At 38.3% G+C, this 18,259-nt stretch overlaps 1 protein-coding gene across 5 annotated transcripts in view; it reads right to left on the bottom strand.

The window, feature by feature from the left end:
• ZNF366 (zinc finger protein 366) overlaps positions 1–13,572 on the bottom strand; it is a 40,314-nt gene extending 26,742 nt beyond the window's left edge. For 2 of the 5 annotated variants that reach the window (XM_006124295.4, XM_006124296.4), the window contains exons 1-2: positions 13,415–13,572; positions 9,216–9,346 (exon numbers count right to left, since the gene is read on the bottom strand). The gene's annotated coding sequence lies outside the window, so the exon portion shown is untranslated. The remainder of the gene's footprint in view (positions 1–9,215; positions 9,347–13,414) is intronic. The other 3 variants (XM_006124297.4, XM_075932245.1, XM_075932244.1) reach the window with 2 other exon arrangements.
• Between the last annotated feature and the right edge of the window lie 4,687 nt (positions 13,573–18,259).

Consider the following 18,259-nt stretch of genomic DNA (forward strand, 5'->3'; position numbering starts at 1 on the left):
TCCCATCTCCTCAAGTCTTAGGAGCTGTTAGATGGGGACTACAGTCATCAGTCTGCAAGCCAGCCAGCCAGCCAGTTGGCTTGTTCCTACATCATGAGTCTTTGGATCCAAACTGTCAACTCCTGAATGCTTCATTTGCACATCAACAGGTGCCCAAAAGAAGAGAGCAGGTAAAATGTGTGTATTTGGACACTTCTGGAGATAAGAAGGTGCTACTGTGGGATACTCAGCTGAATTTAATCAGTTTCCATTTGACACCTCAAAAACAAGATTTTAGATTGAAACCTGGTGCTATTGAAATCACTGGTTTTGTCATTTACTTTAACGTGACCAGGATTTTGCCCTTTTTAAAATGTTTTGCTTTGAATTTTTCGGTTCACACAGCTGAAAGTGAAATCCAGAGGTGCTGAAATGCTGGGAACCCACATACTACCAAGATTCTGTGGGTCTTACTTTTGGATGAACTGAAACAGGAGGACTCATTCAACTCTCGATACTGACAGCAAAAGATATAACCTATCCACTGCTCCCATCTGTCTCAGTCTCCAGTTCCTTAAAAACAGTTTACAAATTATGCATCCGTCATCTTTATGAAGCTTAGGTGGATTTAGCTGAATACAGTTTCAGTTATGAATATAGAGCTAAAGTTTGATCTAGTTTCTCCTGGAAGATCTGGACACCTATTTTAATATATATTGCAATTGCTAAATACCACCTTAACATTTAAAAAGAGATGGGTTCTTAAACATAGACTACATCTACATTGGCATGATTTTGCGCAAAAGCAGCTGCTTTTGTGTAAAAACTTGCTGCCTGTTAACATTGGCCGCGAGTTCTTGCGCAAGAACACTGACATTCTAATTTGTGAAATCAGTGCTTCTTGCACAAGAACTATGATGCTCCCGCTCAGGAATAAGCCCTCTTACGCAACTGTTGTTGCGCAAGAGGCCATTGTAAACAGGTAATATGAATTTCTTGCGCAAGAAAGCCCGATGGCTAAAATGGCCATCGGAGCTTTCTTGCGCAAGAGAGCGTCTACACTGGCATGGATGCTCTTGCGCAAAAGCAAATCTCTTGCGCAAAGGCACATGCCAGTGTAGACGCTCTCTTGCGCAAATACTTTAACGCAAGAACTCTTGTGTTAAAGAGTATTTGCACAAAATCACGTCAATGTAGAAACAGCCATAGTGTATTGGACAAATTTCCCTGGTAATTTCAGTTGCATACATTATCGTTCACTTTAAATCTGATTGTGAATGGTCAACTGCCTTCAATTCCCACTTTAGCTTTTATTTTGTATAAAGGAAATCAAGCCCTTTATCTTTAAAAATAAAACCTTGCACAACGGCAGAACCCAGATATCCTGAGTCAGGTACTTTAACTGCAAGATTACACTGTCTCCCAACAATAAAATTCCCCCAAACAATTATGGTCAACTATTTTGAAAGGTAGAGGTGCAATAAATATACTTGAATGGGTGCACTAAAGCAGTGTTTCTCAACCAGTAGTACAAGTACCCTTAGGGGTACTTGAGATAAGTCTGAGAGGGACTTCAACACAACTGAAATTTGGAGAAAACTGAATTTTTGTTAAGTTTTACAGTGTTTTATTATTGTTGTACTTTTTACACCCACAAATTTCATCGCCCGCCCAGCTATGATTAAGTTGTTTAAACAAATATGTTGAAATGGTAGAAAAAATGTTGTGTGTCTGAAAACTGTAGGTACGGGGAGTACTTATTTTTTTAAAGGGGGTACTTATAATTTTTTTAAAAAAGGGGTACTTTATAAAAAAAAGATAGAGAAACACTGCACTAATGGATGCTTTAAGTGGGTGTTTAAAAGGTTTTATTGAAAATAACCTATTTGAAAAGCATGATTACTTTGGAAAATGTCACTTTCTTGTAGAGATAAAAATGGTAATGGGATGAGGCTGTCAGTATTTTGTGGATTCTTCTCTGAGTACCTTAGGGTGTGTCTAGACTACATGCCTCCTTCGACGGAGGCATGTAGATTAGCCAGATCGGAAGAGGGAAATGAAGCCGCGATTAAAATAATCGCGGCTTCATTTAAATTTAAATGGCCGCCCCGATCTGCCGATCAGCTGTTTGTCGGCAGATCGGGGGAGTCTGGACGCGATGCCCCGACAAAGAAGCCTTTCTTCATCGACACAGGTAAGCCTGGTTTCACGAGGCTTACCTGTGTCGATGAAGAAAGGCTTCTTTGTCGGGGCATCGCGTCCAGACTCCCCCGATCTGCCGACAAACAGCTGATCGGCAGATCGGGGCGGCCATTTAAATTTAAATGAAGCCGCGATTATTTTAATCGCGGCTTCATTTCCCTCTTCCGATCTGGCTAATCTACATGCCTCCGTCGAAGGAGGCATGTAGTCTAGACACACCCTCAGACAGGCAAGCACTTGTGAGTTGCCTATGTTTTGGAAAGAGCTACAGTATTCCAAGGGACTGTTAAAATGACAAAGTGTACAATTGAGTGTAAATATTGAAACACTGATTAGTATTATTTTCATGGATCACCTCACCCACACAGACATTAACACTACTGTGTTAAGTGCTTATGAAAGATAGTAGATGGATAGCCCTTGAAGTGACAGTATGGCCACACAGAATAGTGTTCAAAGTGTTGTCACCTTCAAATCATCAGCAGAGGAAAATGGTATTAAACAGCAGAGAATCTGGACAAGGTTCTAAAAAGAAAAATCTTCTTACTTTTGAAAATGCTTTTAACTGGCAGGAACTGCTTAGCTGAGAAGACTAATTACTTTTAACTTCTATGTTCAGCTTGAAACCAGCCTGGGCCAAGAGTGACTTAGTCAATTAACCTTTAAACAAATGTGTGGTGGTGATCTCAGCCAAGTTCCTAGTGAGCCATTGGATGTGTGCCAACTGACAGCTTTTTGGCAATATCAGCAGAGAGACCAAGGATTACAGTGGGCAGAAAAATCTGAACTGCTGAACTCTATCTGTACAGATGACTCCCCCAACTTAAGGTGAATTGGTGCGACAATATGAGGAAATATCATATGCTATAAATGCCTGCAACAGTGAACTCTTGTTTCGAGGGCCATCCATCTACTACCTTTCATAAGCACTAAACAAATTCAAAATGTTCTCAATCAATATAATTTTAATGTGCTTATGTGAAGATGAGTGGAAGTGTATTGATCCAAAGCCGCCAAAAAGTGTATATCTTCAGTGATTAATTATAAATTCCCATATTATCTATTGGAAGGTATAAAAGAGAATTTGTCTGTACAGCATTGAAGGAATTATGGAAGATTATCTAAATTTCAAAAGAATCATCTGGTACTGGCCACCATTCAAAACAGGATAATGGACCAACTGGATCCTCATTCAATATGAAATTCCTATGTTCCACTTTGGGCACAAGTTCAGGATAAAGCTGAGGAGGTTAAATAAAAAGTTAACATGGGTCTTTGTGTGTGTGTGTTGCTAACTTTTCCCAGACCATACTGGGGACATTGACAAAAGTACAGTACTTTAGCTGTTTTTTCAATACAGAGGAAAGCGCTCCAGAGTTGGGTGCATTGTATGAAATCCTTACCCAGAGCTTAACTTTTCTCCTGTTTTTTAAGGGAAAATTACTTCCCTAAGCCAAGCATATATCATGATAAAACTACACTGAGACCATGTTAAGAATTGTCAAATCTTCATAAAATATAGGGAAACTAAAATAAAGTTAATGGCTGTAATCTGCCAATTGCTGGTCCATGTTCCAAATTTGAACTTGGAGTTTTCTCTTCACCAGCAAAGTGAGCTGCCTAAGGACACATCTCCATTTCCGAGAGGATTGATGCTCTGGCTATTGACCCTCCAGTGTTTGATTTAGTGGGTCTAGTAAAGACCCACTAATTGAATGCTTGAGGGCACCCCCTGTTGGCTTGAGTACTCCTTGCTCAAAGGAGTTAAGGGGTGCATTTCTCCGATCAATCTCCTGTTGTGGGGCTGCACCAAAAAATCGATGCAAAGTATGTCAACTCCAGCTGCAAAATTCATGTAGCCAGAGTTGTGTATCTTGCATCAATTTTCTCTGCTAGTATAGACCTCAGCAGATAACACAATGTAAATAAACAAAAATGTGGCTACAACAGATGTGATGAGAGGTATCTAGCCATATTGCATTCATCACAAAGTGGCCTTGGTTATTTGCTATTGTTTGTATTTCTTTAATTAGGCATAAGAAATGCAGGCTACAAGTGTACAGAAACAATTCTTATTTGAAGTAGTTCTATCAGAAAAAGAACTTACACTACCAAATTCCTGTCTCCTCCTATGTGTAAGTGAATGTTGATTTTTTTGTGTATGTGTAAAAGAGCAATATCCTTGGTGCTTTAGCTCCAGCTCTGAATATTGTTTCTGAATGACTTGTTAAAAGCTCACAAGGAATACTTTAATACAACTTCATCTCTGGCTTTTCCCTTCCCCTGTGATCCAAAAGTTGAATCCTGTAGTTGGTTGAGTAACAGGGGAATCCAATGATATTTCTACTCTCTGATCCACCAGTGAATATTCTGCAAATAATGTTTAATTATTATTTTTCTAATTTTAGCAATTGCAGAAATTAAAGTTTTAAAAATAAGCAGTAGTTAGTGGCAACAGATCTAAAAAAGCACCTGATATTGGCACCACAGTTGTTTGTTTGGTTTGGGGTTTTATGATTATGATTATTATTTTATTATTTCAGAAATAAAATTCAACTTTATCAATTTAGTCCTGTCATTAGGGCAGAAATACGCAATAGCTGACAAGGTTCAAATACAGTTTTAAATGGCAGTGTTAGAAAACTCTGAAAAAATTAAGTTAGCATCACTAACATTATACTATAATAATGATTAGAAGTGAGAAAAAAGGGGATGTGGTTTTGAAAAAACATTTGCAAAAATGGCATATAGTTTTTAATGAAAGTCTGAAACTTCATTAACATTTTCAAGCCACTCCAATAATTACTTAGAAGATCTATTAATCATTATTAATTATTAGCCATCCCAAAGGTCTCATTTAAAAAGTGCTTTCCTTCACAAGAAAAATACACAAAACATTAACTCTCCCTTACATTCAAAAACCTCCATCCAACGAAAAAAACAAACAACTAACTCCTAAAACAAATCTCGAAAAAAGACCCAAAGCAAACAACAAAAATAACAATAACTCGATAAAGTTAAAAAAACAAAAATCTTTTCCCATGCAGAATTTTTGTTTGTTTGTTTGTTTTTTTCCTGAGAATGGAAAAGTGCCAGAGATTCCATGAAGTCCACTGGGGGCTTCATAGTTGCTAGTTATTTTATGTGGAATGTAGAATTCTCGTACATTATATTGACTTACAGGTATGGGCATGTTGCAAGACTGCACAAAATAGGTTATGTTTACTCATGTGTATCGTTGTTGCCTGTAGTGGATGACTAGTGGACCTGCTCATTAAGATTATCACATGGAATCCTGGGTCCTGATTCTTTCCCCACTGGACACAAGTAACTACCATTGCATTCAATTTCTTGGTTTGAGACTTATTTTTAAATTGAGAGGTGTTTCTTATCTCCTCAGATAGAAGAATATATATTTGGAATCAATTTTTTGGGGATCTGTTTCCCAGTGAGACACATGTGGTTGATGTTGGTATTCACATGACTGCAGGTAAAACTCTGCTTTCAGATCTGTACTGCTTTTTGTAATGATTGTTATGGAATGATTTAATGTTCAGCATTAAGCAGAGATACTGGATGATAATTTGTATAAGGAGGGGCTGAGGGATTTGGACTTATTTAGTCTGCAGAAGAGAAGACTGAGGGGGGATTTGATAGCAGCCTTCAACTTCCTGAAGGGAGGTTCCAGAGAGGATGGAGAGAGTCTGTTCTCAGTAGTGACAGATGGCAGAACAAGGAGCAATGGGCTCAAGTTTCAGTGGGGGAGGTCTAGGTTGGATATTAGGAAAAACTACAGTAGACTTCCGATAATCCAGCACCTTTTGGACCTAGGTGGTGCCGGAATATCAGATTTGCCGGAGAATCAGGAGGTCCGGTACAGCTGCATGGTTTAACAGCTGGCCAGGACACAATCTCTCTCCCTCTCGCCTCCCCTTTCCTCTTCGCAGCTCCTCCGTGTTGTAACCTGATCCTCCTCCCCCTCCCTTTCCCTTTCTCCTTCCCTGAAGCAAAATGCTCTTCTCCATACTGTAACACGATCCCACTCCCTCTCCTCCAACCTTATGCTCCCTCTGGTTACAGCCAACACGTGTGCTATGGGGCAGGCTTTTTAATCAGCTGGTCAGGAGCGGTTGGCATTTTGATGCTGGAGTATCGTGAATGCCGAACAGTTGGATGCTGGACTATCGGAGTTTTACTGTATTTCCCTAGGAGGGTAGTGAAGCACTGGAATGGGTTACCTAGGGAGGTGGTGGAATCTCCATCCTAGAGGTTTTTAAGTCTCGGCTTGACAAAGCCCTGGCTAGGTTGATTTAGTTGGGATTGGTCCTGCTTTGGGCAGAGGGCTGGACTTGATGATCTCCTGAGGTCTCTTCCAGCCCTATGATTCTATGAATCCCAATATGGGGTGGAGGTCTACACATAGATTGTTCTAACAAGGGAAATGCTGCCTTCCAAAAGGAGGTCAATCAATCTAAATTTTTCAATTGTGCATATTATTTTTATTAAAGCTACAGAGTACATCAACACATCCATTTATAAAACATTTGCACATGTAGAAAGAAGTATGTATACCTTCTGGGAGACCTACCATGAGGAAGACATCATTTTCATTTTATGACAGAATAAAGCCCACAAACTCCATCAAATTACAACTCTGGTTCTGGGAGGGAGGGCAAAGCAGAGACTGTTTAGCCAATATTCCTCCTACCGTGAAGCAAGTGGGTAATGAGAGGAGGTATAGAAGCAATTGTGGCTCCCCTCTCTTTAGTGGCCAGCCAGAGTAGTCATTCAGATATCTGGACAGGGATGTGTAAGCTGCTCTCTGAAAAGGGGTGAAGTAATTTACTCCCCTCTCAGGGTACGACTACACTGCACGGCTACCTCTGGTATCCCAAAATAGCTATCCCGCATCTACACAAGCTGCCCAGTATTTCAAAGTATTTTTCAAAATAACAGGCATGCTATTTCGGCATCCTGGTAAACCTCATTGCACGAGAGATAAGGGATGGCTCAAAATAGCACGTTCTTTAGAAATCTGGTGCTGTGTAGACACGCCAAATTTCAAAATAAGCTATTTTGAAATAGATTCAAAATACGATACTCAATTTGCACTATTTGTGTACCACGAATTGTGTATCTTATTTTGAATTTAGGGTGCTGTGTAGACACACTCAGATTAAGGAGTAAGCAGGAAAGGAAATAGAATAGTTTCTGGCTTATAATTCATTCTCGTTTCTGTTCCTGGCATAGTGCAGCAATGTACTATCCTATTACTCAGGGCAGACTGTAAAATTACAGTCTAACCCAGATAAATTATATAGTTTCCATACTTGATCAGTCAATGAATAAGGAGAAATTATTGCTTCGAAGTGAAAGATCAGACAATGGATGCCTCATTGCTAATGTTAGCACACTTCTTTAATAAATCCTCACAGAATAATAGAAACTCATGGTATGATCCCATTGCAACTTTGCTTCTGATTTAAAATAAATGGTACTTCTTTCTAATCCAATAGAGAAAGGTGGAGGGGAGAATGATTTTTCAATGAAAAGTATCAACCTACATATTCACTAAATTAATTTTACTGCTTTTGTTAATTCAACATTGCGAACCTTCATGCCAAGTGAACAGTTAAACATTTTTTATTCTTTGTACAGCTTCCAAAATCCTGTTTCTATATGAAATGGTACCCTACATTCCCAATAAGTATGGACCATCAAAAACTAGGACAGTTTTTATGTTAGTTGTTTATAAAAATTGTCAAGGGGAAAAAAACAAATTTGATCTCCAACTAATGAAAAACACAGCTTTCCTAAATCTTTTGTAAAGTGGATTTTTCACAGTTGGTTTGCAACTAACGCTGGCTTTCATCTAGTGTCTAAAAGATGAAAGTGAAAGGTAGCTACATTTTTTGTTTTTTAGAATGAGGAAACAGAATAATAGCTGTATTACTCCCTGATTCAAGTCACTGACTGCCAGTGATGATATGTTTCTAAATTATGCAGCAAGAAACCAGGAGCAAATGGGGGAAGAGGGAGAAATTAAAACACCAGATAGGGAATATATTGCAATTTAGAAGTATCCCAATTTTTTTTAGTATAAGACTTGTTAAATGCAATTGTTTGCAATGTCCAAGAAGGAAACCCTCTTGCAATACCATACTGTTCTCAATTTAAAGGAAAAATTACTTTATTGTGAGTGTACAAACCACAATAGCACCTATGTAGTTCCATTAGTGTTACTGCATAGCTGTGAATTCCCTGGGCATGAAAGGAAAGCATTAAGTACTTCTTTTAAAACAGATGGGATTATTTCCTAGAATCTTTGGTATTTTATACATAAGGCAAGAAGGTTTGATCCCTGCCAAATGGATATGAAGGCAAATTAGACATCCTAGATGTAATACAATAGGTGTTCACCTAGTCAGAGCTCTTGTCTGGATGAGCATTCTTAACCCTCATGCTGAATATCAGCCATTAAAAATGGTATTGTCATTTTTGTTTCATAACTATCAGCTTCTCAACATGAAAATGAAGGTGACATCAGGCTTTCCCAGCATCTGCTTTTCCTCTAGCTATTTTTTGACCTTTTCTTTCTTTTTAAAGGCTTCCATTTTTTTTCCTTCTAAAATTCTTTCTCTAAGACACTTTTCTTCTCTGATATCACATTTTGCCATGCTTAATTAGTCCTCTTCAGGTGAGCAGTGGGAGTGGAGAAGCTACTGCATTTTTTAAATACATGATTCATTTGGTTTAACAACACTTTTCAAAAAGGTGATTAATACAGACATTCAAGACATAACATTTTAAAAGGTATGTCAGATAATGAATACACTTATCTCTGTCTATATTTATCTTCTTTTACAAAGCATTATTGCTATTGTTTCTAAGGGACCAAACCTACAAAGGGATCTGTATGGGTGAAATGGTCCATTCATGAAGATTGCTTTGCTGTATTGGAGTCCCTGTGATATGCAAAAATTGAAAATTTCAATACATTTTGCCTAGGATAATCAATTCTCAATCCTACTTACAATCAATCCAGGATTACTTCTAGGAATGTGGTGATTTTTATTTCAGGCTTATCTTGGGTTACTGGTTTGAAGCTGCCAAGAAGTTTTCGTCCACTCTAATCCATGCCAACACATTTATCTTCTGGTGGTGCCTCAAAAATATACAATATTATAATTACAGCTTTAAAACTTATCTGTATCCACATTATGCCCAAGCTGCTTTAAGAACAATTAGGCCAAGACCTTTCAAGGTTTGTGGGTAAAATACAGATCTCTCAAGGTAAAAATTCTCCCATTGCCAAAAAATATGAACAACACAACAACTGTAAAAGAGATGCCAAAATGTGAAAGGAAATAATACCTTTTAAACATTTAGAACCCATGAGCCAAATTTCAGCTGTTGTGTATTAGCATGTCTGCACTCCCACAAATGTATGCCAGCAGAAAAGCTTCTTTGTACAGAAAAAATCTCATTGACTTTAATCCCTTTCTCCTATGACTTCCATGGAGCTACACACAGAAGTAAGGCTGCAGGACATAGCCCCTATCCTTACACTAAACTATATATTAGCTAAAAAGTCTCTGAGGGGTAGCTGTGTTTAATCTGTAACTTTAAAAATGAGTAGCCCCTTGGCACCTTAGAGAGTGACAAATAGATTTAGTATCATGAGCTTTCTTGGGCAAAACTCACTTCTTCAGCTGCATCTCATCTGGATGTATCTCATCAGGAAAGCTCATGATTGTGTGTGTGTGTGTGTGTGTGTGTAAAAATATATAAAAAATATTATATTCTAAGGCGCCATGGGGCTACTCATTATTTTTATATATTTGCTAGTTAGTGTATAATAGTTCAAAACTACTGCTGATCCCAAAAATATCCCGATAAAACTTTTTTGTTAATTTTCAATGAAAATTTCGCAATGATTCATTTAGATAAAATTGAAATATTTCATTTCAACTTTGTTTCAACTTTTGTTATGTTCTGTTATAACTTATAAGATAAAAGTTGAAATCTTTTGCCTTTTTATATTATCTAATTTTAAAATATAAGTCAAGTCAGATAAATTTGAAATGAAAGTCATGTTATTAAAAAAAGGTTTTACCTTATTGAAATGAAACATTTCAACATTTACAAATGAAATTTTGGAATTTTCATTTCATTTTTATTTTGGAACAATTTTTTAAAACATATTCAGAATATCCTGTTGAATGGGAATTGGAGTTTCAAACAGCTCTACTCAAAACTATATTGTCACTATGTTTTGGGGTTTTTTAAAGAAAGGCACTAATAAGCTTTTAAATAAGATAAAAAAGTGTGTCTCTGATAAATACCTGTTTTATTGCCTTCCTTAATAACATAGGAATTAATCACTAATCACTAAAAATCTATTTCATAAACATTAAACATACTCTCTAAACTTACACACTTAAATTTATGGAGGCTAGCATTCATAACCTATGGCTACATCTAGACTGTAGGCTTCTTTTGGAGGAAGCTTTTCCAGAAGAGATCTTCTGAAAAAACTTCTTCTGAAAGAGAATATCCACACTGCCAAAGCACATCGAAAAAGTGATCTGCTTTTTCAAAAGACAGTGTCCACACTGAATGAACGCTATCTCACATTTAAGCTGTGATTACTATGGACGGAATGGCCAACAGAACACCTGTGTTTTTTTCTGGAGTCTTCTTCTTTCGAAAGAACTCCCTCTTCCCTATCCAAACACGCCTTTTTCTGAAAGAGCTCTTTCAGAAAAAAGGCTTCTTCCTTGTGGATAGAGGTTTACCAATGTTGGGAAAAAACCTCTGTTCTTTCGATTCTTTTTTCAAAAGAACGCAATTGGGGTGTGGATGTAAGTGAAGGTTTTTTGGGAAAATGGCCATTTTTCTGAAAGAACTCTGCAGTGTAGACATAGCCCCAGATTCTCTGCCTATAACTTTTTCGCAGCAAAGTGAGATAAGGACAAAACTCCATTTCCAAATCTCTCAAAGCGAAGTTAGTTAGTTAGTTATAATGGTATTATTTTATAAAATCATGTTGTAGTGATTTTATAACAAAAGTGCACAATGTTATACCCATTGCAAATGACCAACAAAAATGTATTGTATCAAAGAGAAATGTAACTGAAGCGCATAATCCAAGAATGAAGCACAAAACTCAGGGACTGTATTTACAACTAAATTATAAAGTGTCATTCTACATTGCTATTTTACATAAATATTAATAGAGAACTGAGTCTAAAATCAGCATTTTATGTTTGGATTAGCTACTACAACAACAAGTATACATGCTTTTTTGCTTCGGGATCATAGAATTCTCTTTTTTCCAAATTCTCAGACGGGATATCTAGTAAACATGGGCCCAGATTTCAAGTGTATATGAATTTGCTGAGATTATTAACACTGAAATCTGGATCTAAATTTTGTAGTTGGCTCCCAACTTAATCACGGATTGAGCCTAAATGCTGGATTCAACCTTCCCAGAATTTTGGGGCGTCTGCAATCCCAGATCAAAATTTTGCAGGTGGGACCCATCAATAGTGGGAACAGCAGTAGAACAGAAAAAATCTGCCATTCCAAGCAAATGGCATAAAAAGGCTTCTCTGATTATCGTAACTGACATATTAATGGGGACCCAGTTTTCAGACGTAGCCACCTAAATAACTATCCAAACTCTACATTTGGTTGTCTGAATCAGAACTTGGTCACATAAAGTGGCCTTTATGTCCAACTAAGTGCCAAACTGGGCATCCAAATAAAAAAAGTATGCATCTCATTTTCTTGCGTACACTTGAAAACTGGTTTATACTGGTAACCTTAGAAAACATTTTGTAGGTGACGTATCATCCAAAGCTCATGAATAGCACCAAATTAGATAAATTGGTACGTTTAATTTCAAACCATATTAAACAATACATTGATTAACTCCTTCTTTTTAACATTAGTTATAAAGTACTGGAGAAACATGTAATTTTATCAGAAAGCTTGCTAATTTGGGATAGATCACTCCCTACCATTGGAAAAGGGGGAGAGGGGAGTATAGAAAAGAATCACAAGGAAGAAAAATGTGTTCATTCAGTCATTGGGGGAAAAGTATATTCCCACTTCAGAGGAAGCACAACCCCCAGAACCCATGAATCTCAGAGGATCCATCACCAGCCAGAGTTGTCTGTACCTGGTCTCGAGTGCCCTGCCCTGCATTAGGAGCTAAGCAGCCAGGGACTTGATGTCCCACAAAACATTCTGATGTCTCACAGACAAGTTAATATGGGGCCAAGCGATGATCTAGATACTCTTTTGTAGAAACGTGACACATTCTACTCCTCATTCCTACTATGCCTTCTTGTATAAAAGTTGCTATTTGTGTTGTTGCCTGCCTTATACAAATAACTTACATGCTTACATCACACTCTTTGCTAAATGTGCAGTCAGACTTTGCTAACTTGATCATTAGAAACTGTAGTTGACGGGCCATTGGTTGATAAAAAATATAACTGAGTAGATAGCATTTTATCATGTTATCATCCTTGGTGGATAATCTTACTATTTATGACATTGGTTGTAACTTAGTCTTTTAAAAATGAAACTGGATCTCACTCAAGTGTTCAAATATCACTGCTTTCAGACTGCATATATCAAAGGTACTGAGAGATACAAACGTGTATTCACACACCCAATAAAGCTCTGTTTTAAAAAAAAGAGTAGTAATTCTTTCTTTTTTATGGGACAGCTCGATGACAGTTCAGTTGCTCATATAATACTTGAATGAATATGTCCTAGGTAATGGTCAGAGATGAACAAACTATACTAGCCTATCAATTGCATACCTACTAACCCTATCTCTGCCTTTGTGAGGTCCCAGTAAACCTTACTGAAACTTTCACTATAAAGTCAGTGAAGTGTGTAACAAGCTACAATGGCTGCTGGAAAGGAAAGGTCAACTACTCAGCTTCATATGAAAGAATTTGCACTATTGAAAACTGCAAAGATTATCAATCTCACTGAGAAATCATTCCTCAATATATTGATTATACCTCATACAACTAATAGCAGTATTTAAAAAACTGCCAGTAGATATGTTATAATGACAACATATACCACATGTCAAGGCATACAGTCATTATTTTTAAACTAGTAGTTGATAAATAACTTTCCTATATTTATAGATATATCTACTAAACTAACAAAGATTTCAGTAAAAACTCTTTCATGGTAAACTTACCAATTGTTGAAGTTGGAATGAGCTAAGCTCTCTACCTGCTTTCCTGTTGGCAATCTCTCCTGCTCCCTGTATTGAGATTGCAGTAAACTTAGAAAATGAGCAAGGACAATGTTTCAAATGACTTAAGAAAGAGAACAGGAACAATCACTTCGTTCTCTTTTTTCAGATGAGTACAGTACCTTCAGAAAGAAGGAAGGAAGGGAGGGGAGAGGAAGTCAACAACTCTTTGCTTTCCTGCAAAAAAATAAGGAAACAGTAGATAGCCATCTCATTTTCGCTCAAACAAAATGTTTGGAAAAATAAATACAACTGAACCAAAAGGAATTCCTCAAGTATTATATCTGCATTATTGGCTTCATAAGGACTAATTTATAGCTGTCTCTGTGCAACTACAACAAAACAAATGAAGTTCTAAAAGTAGTATCTAGGATTAAAATGCCCATATCTCATGCAGAGAACTCCATTAGCCAAAAGGGTACAGATAACATAATCCTACATGCCAAACAAGGAGAAATCTTATGTCACAGTAAAAACAACACACACACAGAGAGAGAGAGAGAGAGAGAGAGAGAAAGGAATGAAACATCTCTTGGTGCGTTAAAAATAAATTAACAAATTTAACTTTTACAGAATGTTATAAAACTGAAACACTTTTTGAGTCTCATAGATAAAGTGTAGGGGTCATATTTATCTGAAGTCAGAATTACACCAGAGATTAATTCAGCCTTTCTAAGAATGGAAAACCATAGCATACATGCAAAATGCCGCTGTGTATATCAAAATTAGATTTATCATGCTGTAGATATATTTTAATGCTGCTTAAGTGGGAAAAGAGGCAGAACTGAATTTAAACAACAAGGAGTCTGGTGGCACTTTAAAGACTAACAAATTTATTAGGATATTAAAACATAAGTTTTCATGAGCTACAACTCACTTCCTCAGATGCTGAAGAGATAAAGAAAGGCACAGTGAGTGAATGACCATACTTATGAATAGGCCTGCTGAAAGCAGGGGCAAAGAGGGCAGCAGCCCTAGGGCCCAGCAATTTTCCTAGGGTCTTGGGCTCCATACCTCCACCGCAGCACTTACAGGAACATTGGCCAGAGCCCCAGGCCCTTATAATTGCCACTGGAGCATAGTGCCGCGCACTCTGGGCAGTTCTGAGGTCTGGGTGTGGTGAGGAGGCTAGCACAGCATGCTTCGGGTGGTGCCGAGGGCTTCCCCCAGTCCTTCCCCTTCCTCCCGAGATCCTACCTCTTCTGGGAGCATGGCGCTATTCCCCCACCCCCCACCTCTCGCCTCCTTGCCCAGAGCCCAGCAAGTCTGTTGCCCACCCCTGCTTATGAATCAATTTGTTATATTCCACTCTTCATTTTCATGGCTGCTTATTTTTCATCCAGTCACAGTAACAACCCATAGAAAATTATTTTTCTTTCACCAATTTGTGAATTTATTGACATTTTTACTCTAAGACAAACATTGGTGCCATTAAGGGTTTCAGGTTTTTCCCTGGACTGTCTTCAACAAGCATTGAGTAAAAAGTCATCTTTGTGCCCTGATAGTTTTTCCGTGTGGTAGCAAAGGGTGGAAGGCTTTTTGATGAACACTAAAGGTATAAAGTTAAATGAACCTTGTTGAAATTAACGGCATTATAGAAGTATAAATCCATTGTTAATGAGAGTAGAATTTGGTCAATTGTCCTATATTATTAATAAATTGTTATTTACTGTACAATAATGAGACATGAAAAGCTGACAGACTGAAAAAGTACCTTTATGCATAGAATAGTACTGGTACTATTCCCAGGAGAAGTCTTACCACTGACTTAATTGTAAAAACCTTCAATTCATATTTAAGCCACTTAAAACTTTAATTATGAAAGTCAGGCTTTGACATAACTAGGCGGGTGAAAGAATGATGTGACTAGTATTTCCTGTTGTATGTGGAAAAGATAAAACATTAACGAGGGGGCAAATAAAAAAACAAAGATGAAAAGGGTAGACCTGTGGCACCTTAGAAACTAACAAATATATTATATCCTGAGCTTTCATGAGTAAAACCCACTTCATTACATGAGTTGGATTGGAAATTACAGAATACAGAGTATATATAACAGCAAAAGCAGTTACCTGTCTATTGTAGGACCAGTGTTAATAATGCTAGATGTGTCCCATTCATAGTTTTTGATGTGCAAATGTGTATATCAAAGGCATGGAAAATTACCTTTGTAGAGTGTTAACCAATTAATATCTTTATTCAAGCCCAAGTTGATGGTGTCGAACTTGTAAATGAATTCCAAGTTCAGCAGTCTCCCTCTGTAATTGGGTGATAAAATTCCTTTGTAGAAGAATAGTTACTTTTAAATCCATTATAGAATATTCAGGGAGGTTAAAATGTCCCCCTATAGGTTTGTGTTACCATTCCCGACAGATTTGTGTCCATTAATCCTTTGTCACAGAGACTTAGCAGAGGGGCATTGGCAGAGGGGCATTGCTGGCACTTGATGTCATACATCATATTAGAGGATGTGCAGTTGTATGAGCCGCAGATGTTGTGACATATGTGGTTAGGTTCTGTGATGGCGTTGCCTGTATTGATGTGTGGACAGAGTTGGCAACTAGGTTTGTGGCAGCGGTAGGTTCCTGGGTGAGTGTATCTGAAGGTAAAGACTGGCCTGTCTCCCAAGGTCTGTGAGAGTGAGGGGTTGTTTTCCAGGACAGGTTGTATATTGTCAATGATGCACTGGAGAGGTTTAAGCTAGGGGCTGTAGGTAATGACCAGTGGTGTTCTGTTATTTTCCTTGTTTTGTCTGGAACTATGTGACTTCTGGGTACTTCTCTGGCTCTGTCAATCTGTTTCCTCACTTCCCCAAGTGGGTATTTAAGTTTAAAGAATGCTTGATAAAGATTGCATAGGAATTTGTCTCTGTCTGTGGGATTGGAGCAGGTCTGGCTGTATCTTATGGCTTGGTTGTAGACAACAGATTGTGTGATGTGTCCTGGATGGAAGCTAGAGGCATGTAAATAAGAATAGTGGTCAGTAGGTTTCTAGTTTAGTGTGGTCTTTGTGTGACCATTATTTATCTGTACTGTATTGTCAAGAAAGTGAATCTCTTGTGTGGACTGGTCCAGGATGAGGTTGATACTGGGGTGGAAATTGTTGAAATCTCTGTGGAATTTTTTAAGAGTCTCCTTCCTGTGGGTCTATATGGTGATGATGCCATCAATGTAGTGTAAGTAGAGAAGGTGTGGCAGGAGAAGGGAGCTGAGGAAACATTGTTCTAGGTCAGCCATAAAAACGTTAGCATTTTGTGGGGCCATATGTGTGCCCATAGCAGTGCACTGACTTAAAGATATAGATTGTCCCCAAAATGGAAATAGTTATGGGTGAGGACACAGTCACACGCTTAGCCACCAGGTATGCTGTGGCATTATCAGGGATACTGTTCCTAACAGCTTGTAGTGCATCTTCATGTGAAATGTTTGTATAAAGAGCTTCTTCATCTATGGTAGCCAGATGGTGTTTTCAGGAAGATTAGTGATGCTCTGTCGTTTCCTCAGGAAGTCAGTGGTGACTTGAAGATAGTTAGAAGTGCTGGTAGCATAGTGCCTGAGGAGAGAGTCAACATAGCAAAGGGTTAACTTTAAATATATGTGCCATTCCAGAAGTATTTAGTCATTCCTCAGAGAAAGAGTATGTAGTCAAATGGCATTTCTGCCAAGTACTGAGTATGAGTAATGTAAGGAGGATATGAAAAGGGATGATGGAGGCATATCATGCACCATTTTAACAGTCAGAGTAAAATCTGTATTTATTTTGAAAAACATTTCCCAATAGTCCTAAGTCCCAAAATATGACAACAACTTCCAGTATTTCAAGCTATTAGTAAATTATTTTATGGAGATCCACCTTGTATGCAGGATTGCTACACCGAAAACAATGATCAAATATAATAATTTGGTTGTTCCCCATTTGGAACATACTGCAGAATTTAGTCAAGAGCTGATATAGTCAGAGGAGAAGCATTATCCTAGAGATCAAGACAGAGATATTTGAGTCATATTGAGTCCATCTTGAATTACAAACTTCATGGTGACTGACATCTCTTACTTTTCAAAAAGAGCATTTATTTTTGTGAAGCTTTTCAAAAGCTAAAGTGCTGTGCTGTACCCCCACAACATTGAAAGAAATTCTTGGCTCTTAAATCAAAAAACTTTCCTCAGGGTGTGCCGGGCCAAGTCTGGGCACAGCTGAGGGCGTCTGCTCAGGGCGAATTGCTCAAATCCGGGGCTCCTTACAGCCCCCAGACTGGTGACCTCTCCAAACAGGCCACAAACCAGTCTCACAGAGCGCTTCAGCTGCCTGCCTGAAGCCTCACGAGCAAAACCCCTCTGACACCCCAGCAATATCCGTGCCCCAGATGGCCCCGGGCCTCATACACAGATGGGGGGTCCTAGCACCCAATCCCACCTACCCCAAACAAGTCCTGTCCGGTTCCAAGAAACCAGCCACAGATCCCTAGTCAATTTACCCTCTGGATCTTACCCACAAATCACGCTGGGCCAATCCTTTAGAATCTATATCTAAAGGTTTATTATCACCAGAAAGAAAAGCATGAGAGTAAGGTTGCTAAAGAATCATACATCACATGCATCGAAACTCCCAGCCCTCGATGCAGGCTCTAGCAGAGATGTTACAGCTGCTGGTTTAAAAGTTCTTGTTGCACATCCTAGCATCAGGATGGGTTCACTGGTCTTCCGGGCTCTTCGATCCCTGCAATGCTGCCTCTGGGATGAAGTGCTGAGCTGAGAACAAGATGGCGTTGACCACATGGCCTATTTATCC

The sequence above is a fragment of the Pelodiscus sinensis genome, chromosome 6, assembly GCF_049634645.1.
Source record: "Pelodiscus sinensis isolate JC-2024 chromosome 6, ASM4963464v1, whole genome shotgun sequence".
Classification (NCBI taxonomy): Eukaryota; Metazoa; Chordata; order Testudines; family Trionychidae; genus Pelodiscus; species Pelodiscus sinensis.